Consider the following 15,298-nt stretch of genomic DNA (forward strand, 5'->3'; position numbering starts at 1 on the left):
AGATTTGCTTCAGTTCAGATTGGAAATTGGCGAATGCTTAACTATGGCCACCCCACCACCGCCTACATGTCAAAACACTGAAAAAGATGGAGAACCACCGATAAAAATAAAACCACCCGCACCTATACCAGGAGACGATGTAAGACTAGATGGATACCATCATTGGCCGAGAGCAATGGATCTTAAAGCGCCTCTAAGTTGTAGATACAAAGGTTGTACAAGTAGGTCAAAAATTATGTGTACAAAATGTAAAACGTACTTGTGCATGTCCAAAAGTAAAATGTGTTTTGAAAATTATCATCAGCTAAAATAAATATTAATTATTAAATTCAAAAATTCAAAAAATAATTACAAATACTTATTAATGTTCTTTTTTTTATTTATATAAATTAAATTAATAAAGTTATACCTAAGTTTGTTAAAATTAAATTTATTATGTTTTAAATAAAATAATATAATTTTCATTCGTATTTTGTATCAATGAACCTGTATATATTTTTTTAGTAGTTAAGACCGAATCCTCACGATTGTGAAGGGGTAGTTTTTACTTCCCCTGGAACGATTTTTTTTTCAATATTTTTTTTGTAATACCAAAGGTATATGAAGAAAGGTTATACTAGTCAAATTAAAAAACAATTAAAAAAATTACTTCGGTCGTAAGGGTTATAGAAAAAAAAAAATAAAAAGATTGGAATTTGAAAATGTCTGTTTACAGCTCAAAATAAGTCAAAAGGTTTTGAAAATGGTATGGTGTGTAGAAACTGCTTATATAAACATTCAGTCAAAATTTCATGTATTTACCGTAATTTGTTTTAGAGTTACACTAAAAACTAAAATCGATTTTATCGAAAACCAATGTTGCGTCTTGTTTTTTCCTTACTTCTCCATTTGTACTTTTAAAAACTACTGTAAAATGTTTACTTTTACTTTCCTATCAGAAAAAGTACTTTGAAGAAAATCTAAGCTTTTTTACTGTCCTAAAACGTGATGACAGACGCAAAAAAAAAAAAAAAAATAAAAAAAAAAAAACGCATATCATTGTAAAACCGATACATTCATCGCTTCGCTCAGAATATAAAATAACTGCAATTAGAATGTACATTCAACACAGAGCCACACTCCACATTAAAAAATAAACTAGTATAGTGTATTTTATATTTGTATTATAGTTTATATTATAGACAATAAACAAAATTAAAATTAATTATTTAACAATAAGCATCCAGAATTTTTTTTAAATTTTATCCAGTATGGAAAATAAGAATTAAATTTTTATCAATTATAATGTTTTAATAACATTAAAAAACTTTCAAGTAATAATCCAACTTCATTAACATTTCTATTTAAGATAATACAAATAATTGTAGATTTATCCTTTTGTTAAGGGAATGTTTAAGTGTCTCACTATATAGGTTTTATTGTTTTCGTCTTACAAACGTAGGTACCTTATAAGCTGTATTCAATAATAGAACCAATTTTGTCAGTAACAAAATTTAAGTCACTTGTAGATTGTTATATTTTATCGAACTTATTAGGGGTGATTAATATGTCTTATGGATGTCAAATTTAATAAAATAATAACCACTCGAAGGCATATGATTTGAAATAGTAAATGAAGTATACCATTAGAAATGTTTGATATTTACTTGTAGTATGTTACACATTATATTGATTTTTTTTTTTTAGAAATCGTGTTTGCTAGTACCTAATTGTGTTTGGAATGAAATAAGTGAACAGCTTAATAACCATATGTCTAGAAAGGCTATACACACATTTGTTTTTGAAGGAAGATACTCTGAAAAACTAGGATTTTCTACTCCAAAATCTATTTCAGAAATAAATATACCACGTCAAGTCTCAAATGAAGCAAGTAAGTAAAGCATATGGGAATATACATCGTAAAAGATAATATGCAGGTAATGAGTTACGTATTAATCATACAATTTTAAAATTAGAAATACATAAAATATGATGATAATATTGTTAGTTTATATGAATTTACAGTAAATGATAATACTAGCAGCGATAGTAGCGACTACTCTGAAATGCCATCAAAAAAGTTTGTTTTTACTTTTTCGGTAGATGAATGGAAAACAATTCAGCCACAAGAAATGAACTATAAAATGATTGACAAAACAAGACCTATGCAAAACACTAGGTTTTAAAAATTTCAACTTTTTTTTTTTAATTTGAGTTTAATTGAATTCTAAGTCAATTATTTATTTTAGAATGTATTATGTTTTGCCGAAATCTAATTGGACTCCTATTATGGCTGAACATTTTTGGGAACATACTAGTTTACCATGTTGTTTGTCATTCAAAAGAGCAAAAGTTACTCCTGATGGTTATAACTACGTAGTAGTTTGTCACTGATAGAAATGCGATCGATGTTTCTATCATTGTTTGTAGTCTTGACAAATGAAACCGACGGCACAGATATTCATGGCGAAGACACTCCATGTGAAAAACATCGACAAAATTTGATTTCAGCTACATCATTGGGTTTTATTGATTTTCAAACTCAGTTTGATTAACTAATCGCCATGACAGAATGTTGTCGCGGTCGTTATCGCAACGACCGCGGCTGCCTTTTCTCGTCCGCGATAACGCGACTGGACAACCGGTCTGGCCGCCGCCTCAAGGCACGGCCGACGGCCCGGTCAGCGGCGGCGACGAGCTTTAGCTTTTGCCGAACCGTCGTCGCCGACACTCGCGCGTCGTTATTGTAATTGATTAAATAAAGTGTGTTTCCGCCGTTACTAACGTGTCGTTCATTTCATATTCCGAACCTCAATATACCTACAATGTGAGGATGACGCAAGAAAAATCATCGAAGATGAATACGATCGGCAGAATGAAGGGCTGGAGTGATTTGAAAATCCATTTCAATCATGGACTAATGAAATTTACAACGAAAGTAAAATGCTCATTAAAGAAGGAACCGGAATTAACCCGTTATAATTACCAAATTTAGTTCCAAATTTAATAAAATGTACCAAGCTATTACCACTATGGTCGGGAGTTATGGTACCAATTTTTGGTTATGGAGAAGAGGTATCAAGCTCAGCAGCTGTTGAGTCGAGTTTTAAAAAACTTAAGACCGTGACATTAAAACACGTAGACTTGCCAACAAACTTAGAAAGATTTTAAGAGAATCATATAATGTCTCTAAAAAGTTCCTCTATGTTGCGAGCACCTAAATACCACACACCGGTATCATCTTCAAATGATGAAGAAAACCACGAAGAGTTAATTTCACACCCAGAATTAGAAGTAACAGCAGAAGATGAAACTCTAAGTAAAATACCGACGCAATCTCCAGTTTCAATACAATGTAATGATGACGAAGACCATGCCATACATCGTCACCATAAGTCGTCTTCTGATGAAGAAGAATTGGTAGACTGTAATTCTGATGATATGTTATATATTCCAAAAAGCAAATGTTCATTATGCAGTACAGGTAAAAATTAATACAATATAATGTTTAATTCATCAATTGTTCTATAGTTTAAAAGTTAATATTAATACTGCTAATTCAAAAGACCCGAATGTTTTGTCGCCAAGTCTCCAAATGACAATACAAATTTGTCTTGAAATGCATAACATAACAAATTATACGTTAACAATTCACTATTTTAAAATACTCATAACTTGTCTTAAAATTAAAATATAAAAAAAACCCTACGAGAATAATATTCTTACTTCTGAATTTGATCAATTCGCTCCAATAATCATCATAACAAAGCTAAATCAATTATCCAGAACGTACAATTTGCTATTTTAGGCGTTTGTAAGACGGAGACAACACATGCAAATGTGGTATCCTCTTAAGAAACAGGAATCTTTTTGATTGTAAAATTGTTGTTTTAGCTTATTTTAAAAAAATAATTATTTTTGTATATAATATTATAGAATTGTATTTAGAAATTAATTTTATGAATATTATACAAGTCCCAGCTTCAGATTTAAATTTCTGTTTAATAATTTTATTTTATTCATTCCTTAACATTTTCAGGAAATCCTCCAAAAGTTGGTGCAAATAAATGTTCTAATTGTAAAAAACTGGTACATAGCTTTTCAACATGTTCAGTTGAAAAGCCAGGAACACACGATGAGCGTTTATGTATGGTGTGCTTTTTATTAGAAGAAGATAACATAAGGACTGAAAATAATGCTCAAGAAAAATGGGATCGAAAAAATAAGAAGCAGAGAAAAAACAATTCTTATCTAACTCCAAACCCCCATTTAAGATAATTGTCCCTGACCAAGTCAAATAGTAAGAAAACACTGCCAGTGTTAAAAAATGGATCAAGGTTTGAAGAACTGAACGGATGCAGAATAAATGCATTTGCAGGAAGAGTTATATTTAATAACACGTGCGCATTTGACTCATTGGCGTCACTTATCATGGTATGTAATTTTATATTTGGTTCAAAATATTAAATAATTTTATCGTGCATATTTATTAAAATATATTATACTATAATTTATAATAATGAGTTGGTAATATCGTACAAAATGTACCCCAACCTTTAAGAATAAACTTTAAAAATAAGTATATAATATGTTTAACATTGTTTATATAGGTAATAGTTATTTAAATAAAACTACATTGTAGTTAGGTTATAATAATACCTAACCCAAAAATAAATTAATACCTACACTTAATTAGAATTAATACATCAAATAAAATTTTTTTATATAGGTATCATATTGTGATAATCAAAAATATTCAGAAATGTTGGATATTTCTGAAAAATCAGATTTTATAAACTTTATTTGTAAAATTTTGAATTCTGGGATAACATCTGCATCATATTCACAAAGAGCTGATTTAATTATAAACAATTTGACTGTTGAAATTAAAGAAATGAAATATGCCACTACAGTAGTTGTATGTGCATCTACTATTGGCCATGTAATTGACTCTTTGATGGAGAAGTATCCATCAGCAAAAGAAATTTCTAACTGTCCAGTGTGTAAAAATATCAATGAACGAAAAATTATGCATTTCACATTCCAAATTAATGATGACGATAATATTTCTAAATTACAAAATTTCTTTGATGAGCGTTTAGAAAAAGACTTTTTAACTTGTGGCCATAATGATTGCAAATGTCTCAAGACAGTCACTACTGACATTTCAGAAATGCATATATTTATTGATATTCTTATTTGGGAAGGTGTAAATAATATATATATAACAATTTAATATTTGATTGACATATATTATGTTAAATAATTGCTTTATTTATGTATTAAAATATGTAAATAGGTGAAGATGCCATTTCCAGCCAACGCAGTAGTGAGGCAGCGACCATTTTTAAGATAAAACTGTGTGACATACCGGAATTAATAACAGTAAAATTCACAGTATATGAACTAAGAGGTGTTTTAGAATTTCAACGCCCTAAAAGTTCATTAAGAAATTCTGTTGGGCACTATACAACATACACAAAAAGAGGATCTAAAAATTGGGAGCTTTACGATGATCTCAAGAAACTTCCTGTCCAAGTGAAAGAGCAGGCGATAGTTCCGGTCGAATTTTATTTTATTCTGTTTAAAGAATATTATTTTTTTAATTATTTAAAGAGAGAATTTTTTTTTTAATAAAGTTGAGTTGTTTTTTTTTTTATATTATTTTATTATTTTTGTAGAGTTATATTTAGTTATACTCAAAATTATTGAATTTTTAGAAGACAACTGTTCTTTTTTTTTAAAATAGAAACTGGGTGAATTTTCTTAGGTGAGGATATATAGCCATTGCCCTTTGCAGATTTTTTTTTACTGTAGAAGGACAACGGACAGTGCTGGATCTTAACTTATTAATAATGCTCCGATTTTCAACTTCAGTATCTTGTTCGATAGGAAATTGAATCTAGTTGGTGCATGGTGTGAAGTTCTCAATTTTTTTATAAATGTTTTTTTTTCTTTGGTTACAGGTATTTAGGCAGCGGGTGTAATCAGGTAGATTTACACTTGTCGTACAAAATTAGACACACGACTTTCGGTAAGATTTTAAGAAAAGTATGCAATTTAATTTGGGAATGTTTACGCGCGGAGACCTTTCCTGATTTTACACAAGAACGCTGGAAAGATATTGATCAAAGTTTTCAAAAATATGCCCTTTTCCCGAATTGCTTAGGCGCGATTGATGGAAAGCACGTACGAATTAGAAAACCAAAAAACAGTGCGTCACCATTCTACAATTACAAACATTTCTTTTCAATTGTGTTGCTAGCAATTGTAGACGCGAATTACAAATTCATTTATATTGATGTAAGGGCTTTTGGTAAAGAATCTGACAGTACAATATTTGAAAATAGTCCTTTTAATATGAAGCTCCAAAATAATCAACTGAATATCCCAGGAAGTCAACCTCTCCTCGGAACTGACAATCCAAAAATGCCCTTCACATTTATCGGAGATGAGGCATTTTCTCTTTCACCCAAAATAATGCGACCTTATAGCGGTAAAGTTTTGTCCGAAAAAAAAGGATTTTCAACTACAGGCTGTCACATGCTCGAAAATATGTTGAAAGTGCATTTGGCATATTATCAAATAAATGGAAAATATTCCATAAACCAATCAATGCAAATTTAGATTTATGCATACTTCTAGTAAAAAGTTGTTGTGTTCTGCACAATTTCGTACGATCCAGAGATGGATTTAACATTCAAGAAACAATGAGTGTAGAAGGATTCATTGAAATCGAACAAGACACATCAGAACCTACTCCGAGAGCTACTAATCAGTAATCAATGCAAGAAACAATTTGGCAGATTATTTTGTTACAGATATCGGCCGTGTGCCTTGGCAAATAAATTATATGCAAACTAGATACTTACGTATTGTCTTTATATTTTCTATTGTATAATTAAATAATGTGTTCAAATATTTCTTAAAATTAAATAAATCAAATCGCCTACCGCAGCGAAAAAGGTCGTATCTCGATTTTTTTCATTTTTGAGTTACGACTATATTCACGTGTGTGAAGTTGGGTGACCAAAGCTAGGTGACTGTTTTTCAGACGAATAGTGATAAGAAACCTTGTATGTGTTGCTGCATTATGTTTAATTCCAGGCGCCAAACATTTATATTGCCATTTCTAAGTTACTTCACCGTTATAAAACACAAGATAGCGCAGCTATGTTGCTAATTTTTATAGCACAGTAAATCGCCAGGTGTTCCCCGTGGAGTCGCCAGTGGCTTTAAAGGAAGGCTGTTCATAGGCGGAGATTGGGGGGTGCTCCAAAAAAATCGAAAATATCGAAAGCCCCCCCAAAATTATCAAACATTTTTCATCTTATATATAAAAATGAATCGCAAAATGTGTTGGTAAGCGCATAACTCAACAACCCCTGGACCGATTTGGCTGAATTTTTTTTTTTAATTGAAGAGCTCATTGCGGAAAAGGTTCTTACGGACGAAAAATTTGAAAAAGTTATCAGGTTTGAGAAATATGACGATATGGTGATGAAATTACAGAGGTGCCATCTGTCCAGCAATAGTAAACTAAATTATTTTTGGTTGTCAATGGCAACCATTTAAATAAAATAAATTATTTATTTAAAATGTTATAGCAAGGTTGTTTTTAATAATGAAAGCAAATAGACGTACAAACTAAAATCGTTGTCATAGTAAAAAAGAAATTAAAAATCTAAATATATAAAAATGGAGACAAAAATGTATAAGACAATGTATAACTGTCACTGCAGTTCAGCAAGAAAATAAACTATATTAATGTCGCTATTGATTATGATTGAATATAATAGTTACAGATCTGTTGTTATACTTTGTTAAAACCATATCAACAAAAAAAAAAATTAGCGAAATAAGTCCATGTCCACAGTAAATTTCAAATTCACAGCAATAGACTAACATAACAAGTTATACTAAGTTTTATTGTTTTACCAACAGGCAACAATACAAAAACCACGAGATGGCACATTATTGTATTTTACCCACTGTAGTAAAAAAAAAAAAATGAAAAAACTTTGAAACTTAAGTGTTAGAAATTATAAACTTCTTATACACATCTCGCGGGGTCCGCAATCCACCACGTGTGGATTGCCTACATGATAATATACTGCTCTCATGATCATAAGAGAGTCTCACGGCAACAGTAAGCAGAATGACTATAATATTATGACTTGAGTAACTCACTGACTGATAAACGTAGAGCCTGAACAATGATAGATCGATGCTTACAATTTACACGGTACATTCGTAAAATCGTATCACAAATTTAGTGTGTAATAAGAAAGCATTTTACAAAATTCGCATATTTAAGTGGTGCTTTCACAAGATTTTTAAGAATCAAAACAGTCAATGAAAATGTCTAAGTTTTGAACACTGTTAAACCGAATAGTAAATAACAAATTAATCAAAATTCGAATCATATTATATACAATTTGCATTTTTAACGGGCAACGGAGTGCACGGGGTCAGCTAGTAAATTAATAATTTTTAAAGTGCATAATATTATATAGTTAGTAATTCATATTTAGTAGTTTTGTAATTTAGTAATTTAGTAGTTGATGCGTACTGAAGAGTGAAGGTATGATAGATAATAAAGTGGGGGGTGGGGGCGAAGCCCCCACGTCTTACTTTGCAAAGCAACATTTAAGCCCCCCTCAAATTTGATCAAATCTCCGCCTATGGGCCGATATGTTCAATTGATAATATATATATATAAGTAAACACTTTTGACCACCTACATATCCTACATATAAACCTACATATCCGGATAATTGTTTTCCGTAGGACGCGTAGTCGACGGTAGTCGTGCGTAGTTTTTAATTTTTTTCGTCGAGTTTCCGGGAGAGTCGAAGAACTTAACCTACATACGTGGAAAGCCAAGAAAATTTCCCATCAGACGTATATATTTAAAAAGGACTCATAGCTTGTTGGAAAAACGAAAACGGCGTCACAACACGCCAGGTGACTGTTTCCCGTAAGACGCGTATCGGGTAGTCGTGCGTAGTTTTTAATTTTTTCGTCGAGTTTCCGGGGAGAGTCGAAGAACTTAACCTACATACGTGGAAAGCCAAGAAAATTCCCATCAGACGTATATATTTATATAATTATGTTTTTGTTTTGTGATTTTTTGCCCTATTTTACTATTAATTCTTATTGGCGCTAACCTCAAACAATTTTTTTTATTTTTCTTACTACTTTTTGTTCTGTATCTTCTAGATGCTTAAGCAAGGCTGTATCTATAAAATATAAAAACATTATTACACAACAAATTGTGTCAATAAACACAGATGGTAGAACATGCAAATAACTTTTAAACTGTTACTTACACGCACTACAAATTTTTCAACAACCTTTCACATGTACTAATAAAGAATTTACTTCATCAGACAGGGTGAGAAGAAGAAGCTCTACTTTTATAACGAATTGAAACAGTATCTTAATTATATGCTTTATTAATATTAAGTGAGGGAGTTGAAATTAAGAAGGCGGATGTTTGAAAAACAAATATATCATCTATTTACCATAAAATGAGTTTTAAGACTTGTGTACAAACCGACCTCTATGCAAAATTATATGCAAAAACGGTTTACCGTGAAAACTGACAATTTCGCAATTTGGGAAATCACGTTTAGGTACCAGCTGTTTCCGGGAAAACCGCGAGAGATAGGACGAAAATCATAAGAGATTAAATTGATCCCTATAGGGTACTTCGTAAGTTCTATAATTTAGATTTTTCGAAAACGAGTTATTTAGGTTTTTTGAAAACATCGTACACGTCAAATGGCTTTTAAAAAATAAAAGTTTTAAATAATGACTTTTTGGAAAAATGAAAAACTGATCCTAGTGTAGAATCCCTCGGAGAACAAATCGACCTCTATGCAAAATGTTCGTTCGGCCATCGGTTTACCTGGAAAAGCGTCATAGATAGGACAAAAATCATAAGAGGTAAAATTGATCACCGTAGGGTACTTTGTAAGTTTTAAATTTAGATTTTACGAAAACGTGTTGTTTAAGTGGCATATAAACAAAAAGTTCAAAATAATTATTACTTAAAACATTAAACAGACGTATATACCATAAGGAAACGTATGGTTATACGAAAAATAACTTTATGTGTTATTCAACTTTTTGCTTCTCAGATTACGGGTGAAATAATGGTCGTAGGTACTTCGACCATAGACCCTTTTTGAATTGTCGTACGCTAAAATACCAGAATCTCGAGTTTCATAGTGATCGATCGAAAATTCAAAATCCAAAAAACACGTTACTACGTTATTTTCTAAGTACAAAAAACATACGAAAAATCATAACTCCCGAACCACAAGTCGCATAACGTCGATCTCGGAACCCATCGATTCGGCGCAAAGTCCTTTATAATATTCAATTACAAAAACGGTTTGTTGCGCCCAAATCTTAGTGCCCATTCCAAAAAAACCGAAAAAAATGTAAATTTTGAACTTTTGAAGCCCCAAATTACAGGGAAAAACGGCTTCTACGGTCTCGACACAAGACGCCACATTTGATCACCGACCTTCAAACTACCCAGTTCCCGAGTTCAGAAACATTGTACTAAAATTAACATTTTCAAAAATACACCTAGGGGGGTGTTCAAAGACCCTCGACTTCGGGAATGCGTCTTAGAAGAGCCTAAACCAAAACGTTTGGTGAAGCAATGGTCCCCCTAAGTTGAAACCTGTCCGAAAAATACTAGATTGTCTAGATTAGGTACCTACCTATTTGTGTATTTATATTATATTAAAATACAGTATTTGTAATTAAGGTGATTTGTTTTGAATGAAGGAAAACGATTTTTGTTATCCGACAACTTAGATTTACTTTTAAACTTTCAAACGATAAGTAAATAAGAATGTTCGCTGTGATGAAGGACTTAGTATTTTAACAGAAGCAAGCTGCAAATGGTATTGTGACAAAAATTTGAACCTCTGTACTTGACTATTTTATAGTTTTATGCAGTTATGTGTTATTTTTTTATGCATTCATAATAACTTAATTTATGACAAGTCTCAAAACCTTTAACGCTGAACAATAGGTATAGTAATTACAAAATAACAAGGGTAAATATTATGTTTTCTATTCAGAATTATTGTGGTCGTCCATTTGCGGACGATATTAATCACACATAAGAGACGAGAAATTGTGAACCCAAAACTTTATCGGTAGAGAAATTTATGAGGATTCCATTTAAGTGGTCAGTGTAACAAATCTTCCAGTAGTTAATATATAGCTTTCAAAAAGCATAAAAAAACCAAAAAACAATACAAAATTTGCTTTATCAATTATTATAGATTATAGATTAGTATAACCATGGTTGTATATAGTTATAGAAGGTTACCATTTCAAATCTTAACCAATATATGAGGTTATTAATTTATTTTTTATTGTTTTTAATTTCATGAAAAGAAAAAATGATTATTAATATTTATTATCAATTTTGATATTTTTGATTTAATTTTTAAGTATTTAAAGTATTTTACATTTTTTGTTTTGTTTAATTGAATAATAATTTCACTACAGTGTACAGTATACAAATTTCAAATCTAAACAGTTCTCCTTAGATGTGGTTTTTGTAAGTCGTTCATAGTTATTGGCTATTGGTTATCATTTGTGTATTCTGTAGATTTTATACTATTGAAGTATACCTACTCTATAAGCACACCACTATAACACAAGGATTTTTGCTATATTATATTGGAACAAACTTTGTGTGGAGAATATGAATAATATTGATTATAGTATAGTAAATACAAATAATTATATATTACATACGTTATTATATCATATCAATTTTAATATTTATCCATTATTTAATAATGAATAAAAATATGTATATATTTATTATAAATATAAATATATATTATTTAATAAATATAAATAATATAAAATTGATATGATATACTAAAAACTACAGCAATAAAGACAATTTATTTTACATCATGCTAAATATTAAATTAACTAAATGTTGAACCCAAAGCAAAACAATCAAACATAATTAATAGACTAGAGTGATATGTCACAGATTTGCCAGGACACAACTGATTTTCAACCCATTGTCTTGAGGAAGTGTCTTAATGAATGTCCCGGATAACAAATTTTGGTTGTTGGTATATGGTTAAAAATTATTGTCTATTTATAAAAATATCAATTCATAATTATATAAAATATTTTTAAATTATTATTAATATTATTATTATTTCATGTATAAATGATTATTCATTTATAACAAAAATCTAGTTTTAAAATAATTGTGGTGTAATTAAAAAAATATATTATTAATTATTTTGTTAAGATAAGACACAAGCAAAAAACAAGACAATAAGAAATCAGTAACCATAGCACAAGCATTACACATAAAATCAAGTAACTAATAATTAATACTAAATAATTATATATTTGTATTTCAAGGCGGTTTATTTAAAATACTATATTTTATGAATTACTAATCCTCAATCTGTCATGTAGACTCTCTGAGTTTAAAAACGCTGTGGGAGAACCTTAAGAGGAAGGATGAGGTGGCAATTGCTGCGCAAACGGATAACCTATATGACACAGGTACATACACTATGAACATATCGATGTAAACAAATGTGTCGTTTTTACAGGAGGAGGTAAACCAAAACAATTATAGCTGATCCTATAGTCAAAACAGTTCGACCATATGTTGAACCATTCTGTAACATGTATGATGACAACGCAAATTCTAAATTCTAAATCAAATAATCATAGGCAAGTTAATTTACTTATGAATACTATTATTATTTTAATAGCAGTTACAATGTTTATTAATATTTATATGTTAAACCTATAACTGATGACTTCTAAAATAAAATAAGCTAAAAAATTGCTTGGGCCTGAACACATAGAAAATCAAGTTTGTAGTCTAGTACTTGGTCTTAGTTATTCTCCATAGGTTATCTTTTTCATATGAACATATAGGTATTTTGTTCTTTTTTAATAACTAATTCTCTTACATATTAATAAATTATAAATTAAATAATTAAAACACTAAATGCCGTCCCACTTTAAAATATCAGACTGCGGACTGTCAGTTATGCATAAACAAATTAAATGCATGACTGGTGTGGTTACAAATTGTGTTTTAAAGCTATATCTGTTGACTGTGATCAAAAGACATACAAATTACTGTTTAGGTTTGACTCACCTTATATTAAAAGTACCTGAAATAAAATTAGTTTGATATCTAGTTTAAGAAACTTTTGGTGCTAATTTCGTCAAATGATTAGTTTTTTTTCCACATTAAATCTTAGAACCAATTTAAAATGTTGTAATAACAAATTGAGTTTTTGACAAAACCATGTTTTTTTTTCTTAACGCGTATAATATTACTTATTACGCTATCTGTTATAGCCTTTTCTAGTGCAGTCAAATCTCGATAACTGAATACTGAAATTTTTGTTTACCCTTTGAAGTCTATATAATATTATTTATATTATATTCTGTGTATAATAATTGTGTCGTATAATACTCAAAAAATACATTTTTATTTCCTTTGAGATTCGAGTGATTAAGACAATACTGTACCAGAAATTTGTCATTATCATTATTTATCTTATTATGATTTAGCTAATGTTCTTAACAAGGTAATTTTCTTAATAGTCAAGCTAATCAAAATTAGTAATTTAGTTATAATATTCATATGCAATTTGTAACGTGCTATTACTCTATAGTCTATATGTTGTATATAATTTTTCAATCCATTTTATCTATTTTTTTTGTTTTATGTTACATCATTTTTGACACAATAAACAAAAGAAATCATTAATTGCATAATCAACAATTCTGTTTTCTTTAGGAATGCAATTAATGGCTATCCAGCGACAACACAGAGAACATGATACCCATTCTACATATTCATCATCCGGTTGACAACGATGCTTTCTGAGTGCCAGTTACAGTATAAACATATATTTGTCATATCTTCAGAATTCTCTAAGAGATAAGTTTTTAAATATTCTCTGTGAAGGTTAGGATCAAACTCTAAACTGAACTTAGAACTGTCCATAATTTTAAATGCATAATATATAATATAAACTCCACAATTAAATGCATCTTCTTGTTTTGGAACGTTTTCAACAGGGCATGGAATAGGTGTTAATAAAGGACATTGTTGTGTATCATCACCGTAGATAACATCTGATTTCAATATTTCAAATACCCTATTGAAACGACCTTTAGATATTCGACCATCTGTGTCATATGGATTAATCGGGTCCATGATATAACACTGTCTGACTTTGAAATTTATAAAGACTATAATCCAGTGAGAATTTTTAACTAACCATGGCAGAATAACCATACTATCCTTAGTGAAAGTAATTTTGTTATACTCTTCTCCAATTTCTTTTTTTTCCATCAGCCATGTCACATCATTGCATGATAAAATATGAGTGTTTTTTAAATCCAGCTTAAAAGCATACGACAACAAACAATATCAATAACAAAGTTACACAACCAATTTTTCCAGATAATGAATCAAAATCTGAGATGTGCAGATCGGTCATGATGTTACAATTTTTATCACTAGATAATAAATAACTATATTTTTAACTAGATAGTCTTTATTTTTTGGCATCTTTATTCGTTTATAGTATGTCAAATCTTTAGGGAGCATATTTTGGTGAAAATCTTTAGATTGCACTGGTAGTTGAAACGGAGTTTTATAACTGCCAGGTGTCGAAATCGATTTCATTAAACAATTATCGTCGAATGGCTTACTTAAATCATGTACAACCACGTCGTTGTTAAAAGGCTCATCAACAGTGAACCTAGTCTCATTGTCACATTTGATGACCACAATGCTTTCAATACCATCGACCACTTTGGGTGAAAGATTATTTTCATCAGCTACAGAGATCGAAGACCTTGGGATTTTTAACGACAAGGCTGTGAAAGGACGGTACTTAGTGGGTGGGTGGAGATGTTTGTGTTGTTTCTCTTTTTTCCCAACTTTCTATTGCGTCCAAATGGTTATGGCTAGAAATTTCTGAGATTTTCTTTTCCTATTCACTTTGGTATTTATCTGCCTAGATTCATTGTCAAAATCTAATGCACGCGTACAAGTTTTTTTTCTAATATTATACTTTATTTGTTTGTGTGCATTCATCACACGCTCTCTCATAAGTCTTAAAAACCGACCGCACTTCCACCTTCGGTCACCATCAAGTATGTCAACTTTTACAGTTTTAAACCAAGATTCAACGGTAGCATTACTCTGGCGGATTTCAATGCCATTGTTGAGTTTATTATTCATAATAGGTGTCCACAGTGCTAAGAA

At 30.3% G+C, this 15,298-nt stretch overlaps 1 long non-coding RNA gene across 1 annotated transcript; it reads left to right on the forward strand.

Annotated features, from left to right (window-relative positions):
• Positions 1-11,445: 11,445 nt before the first annotated feature.
• LOC126554949 (uncharacterized) lies at positions 11,446-12,723 on the forward strand. Its single transcript, XR_007606751.1, has 3 exons — positions 11,446-11,572; positions 12,293-12,363; positions 12,466-12,723. It is a non-coding gene; the product is annotated as an uncharacterized LOC126554949 (long non-coding RNA).
• Positions 12,724-15,298: the final 2,575 nt, after the last annotated feature.

Source organism: Aphis gossypii, unplaced genomic scaffold (assembly GCF_020184175.1).
Source record: "Aphis gossypii isolate Hap1 unplaced genomic scaffold, ASM2018417v2 Contig00660, whole genome shotgun sequence".
NCBI lineage: Eukaryota > Metazoa > Arthropoda > Insecta > Hemiptera > Aphididae > Aphis > Aphis gossypii.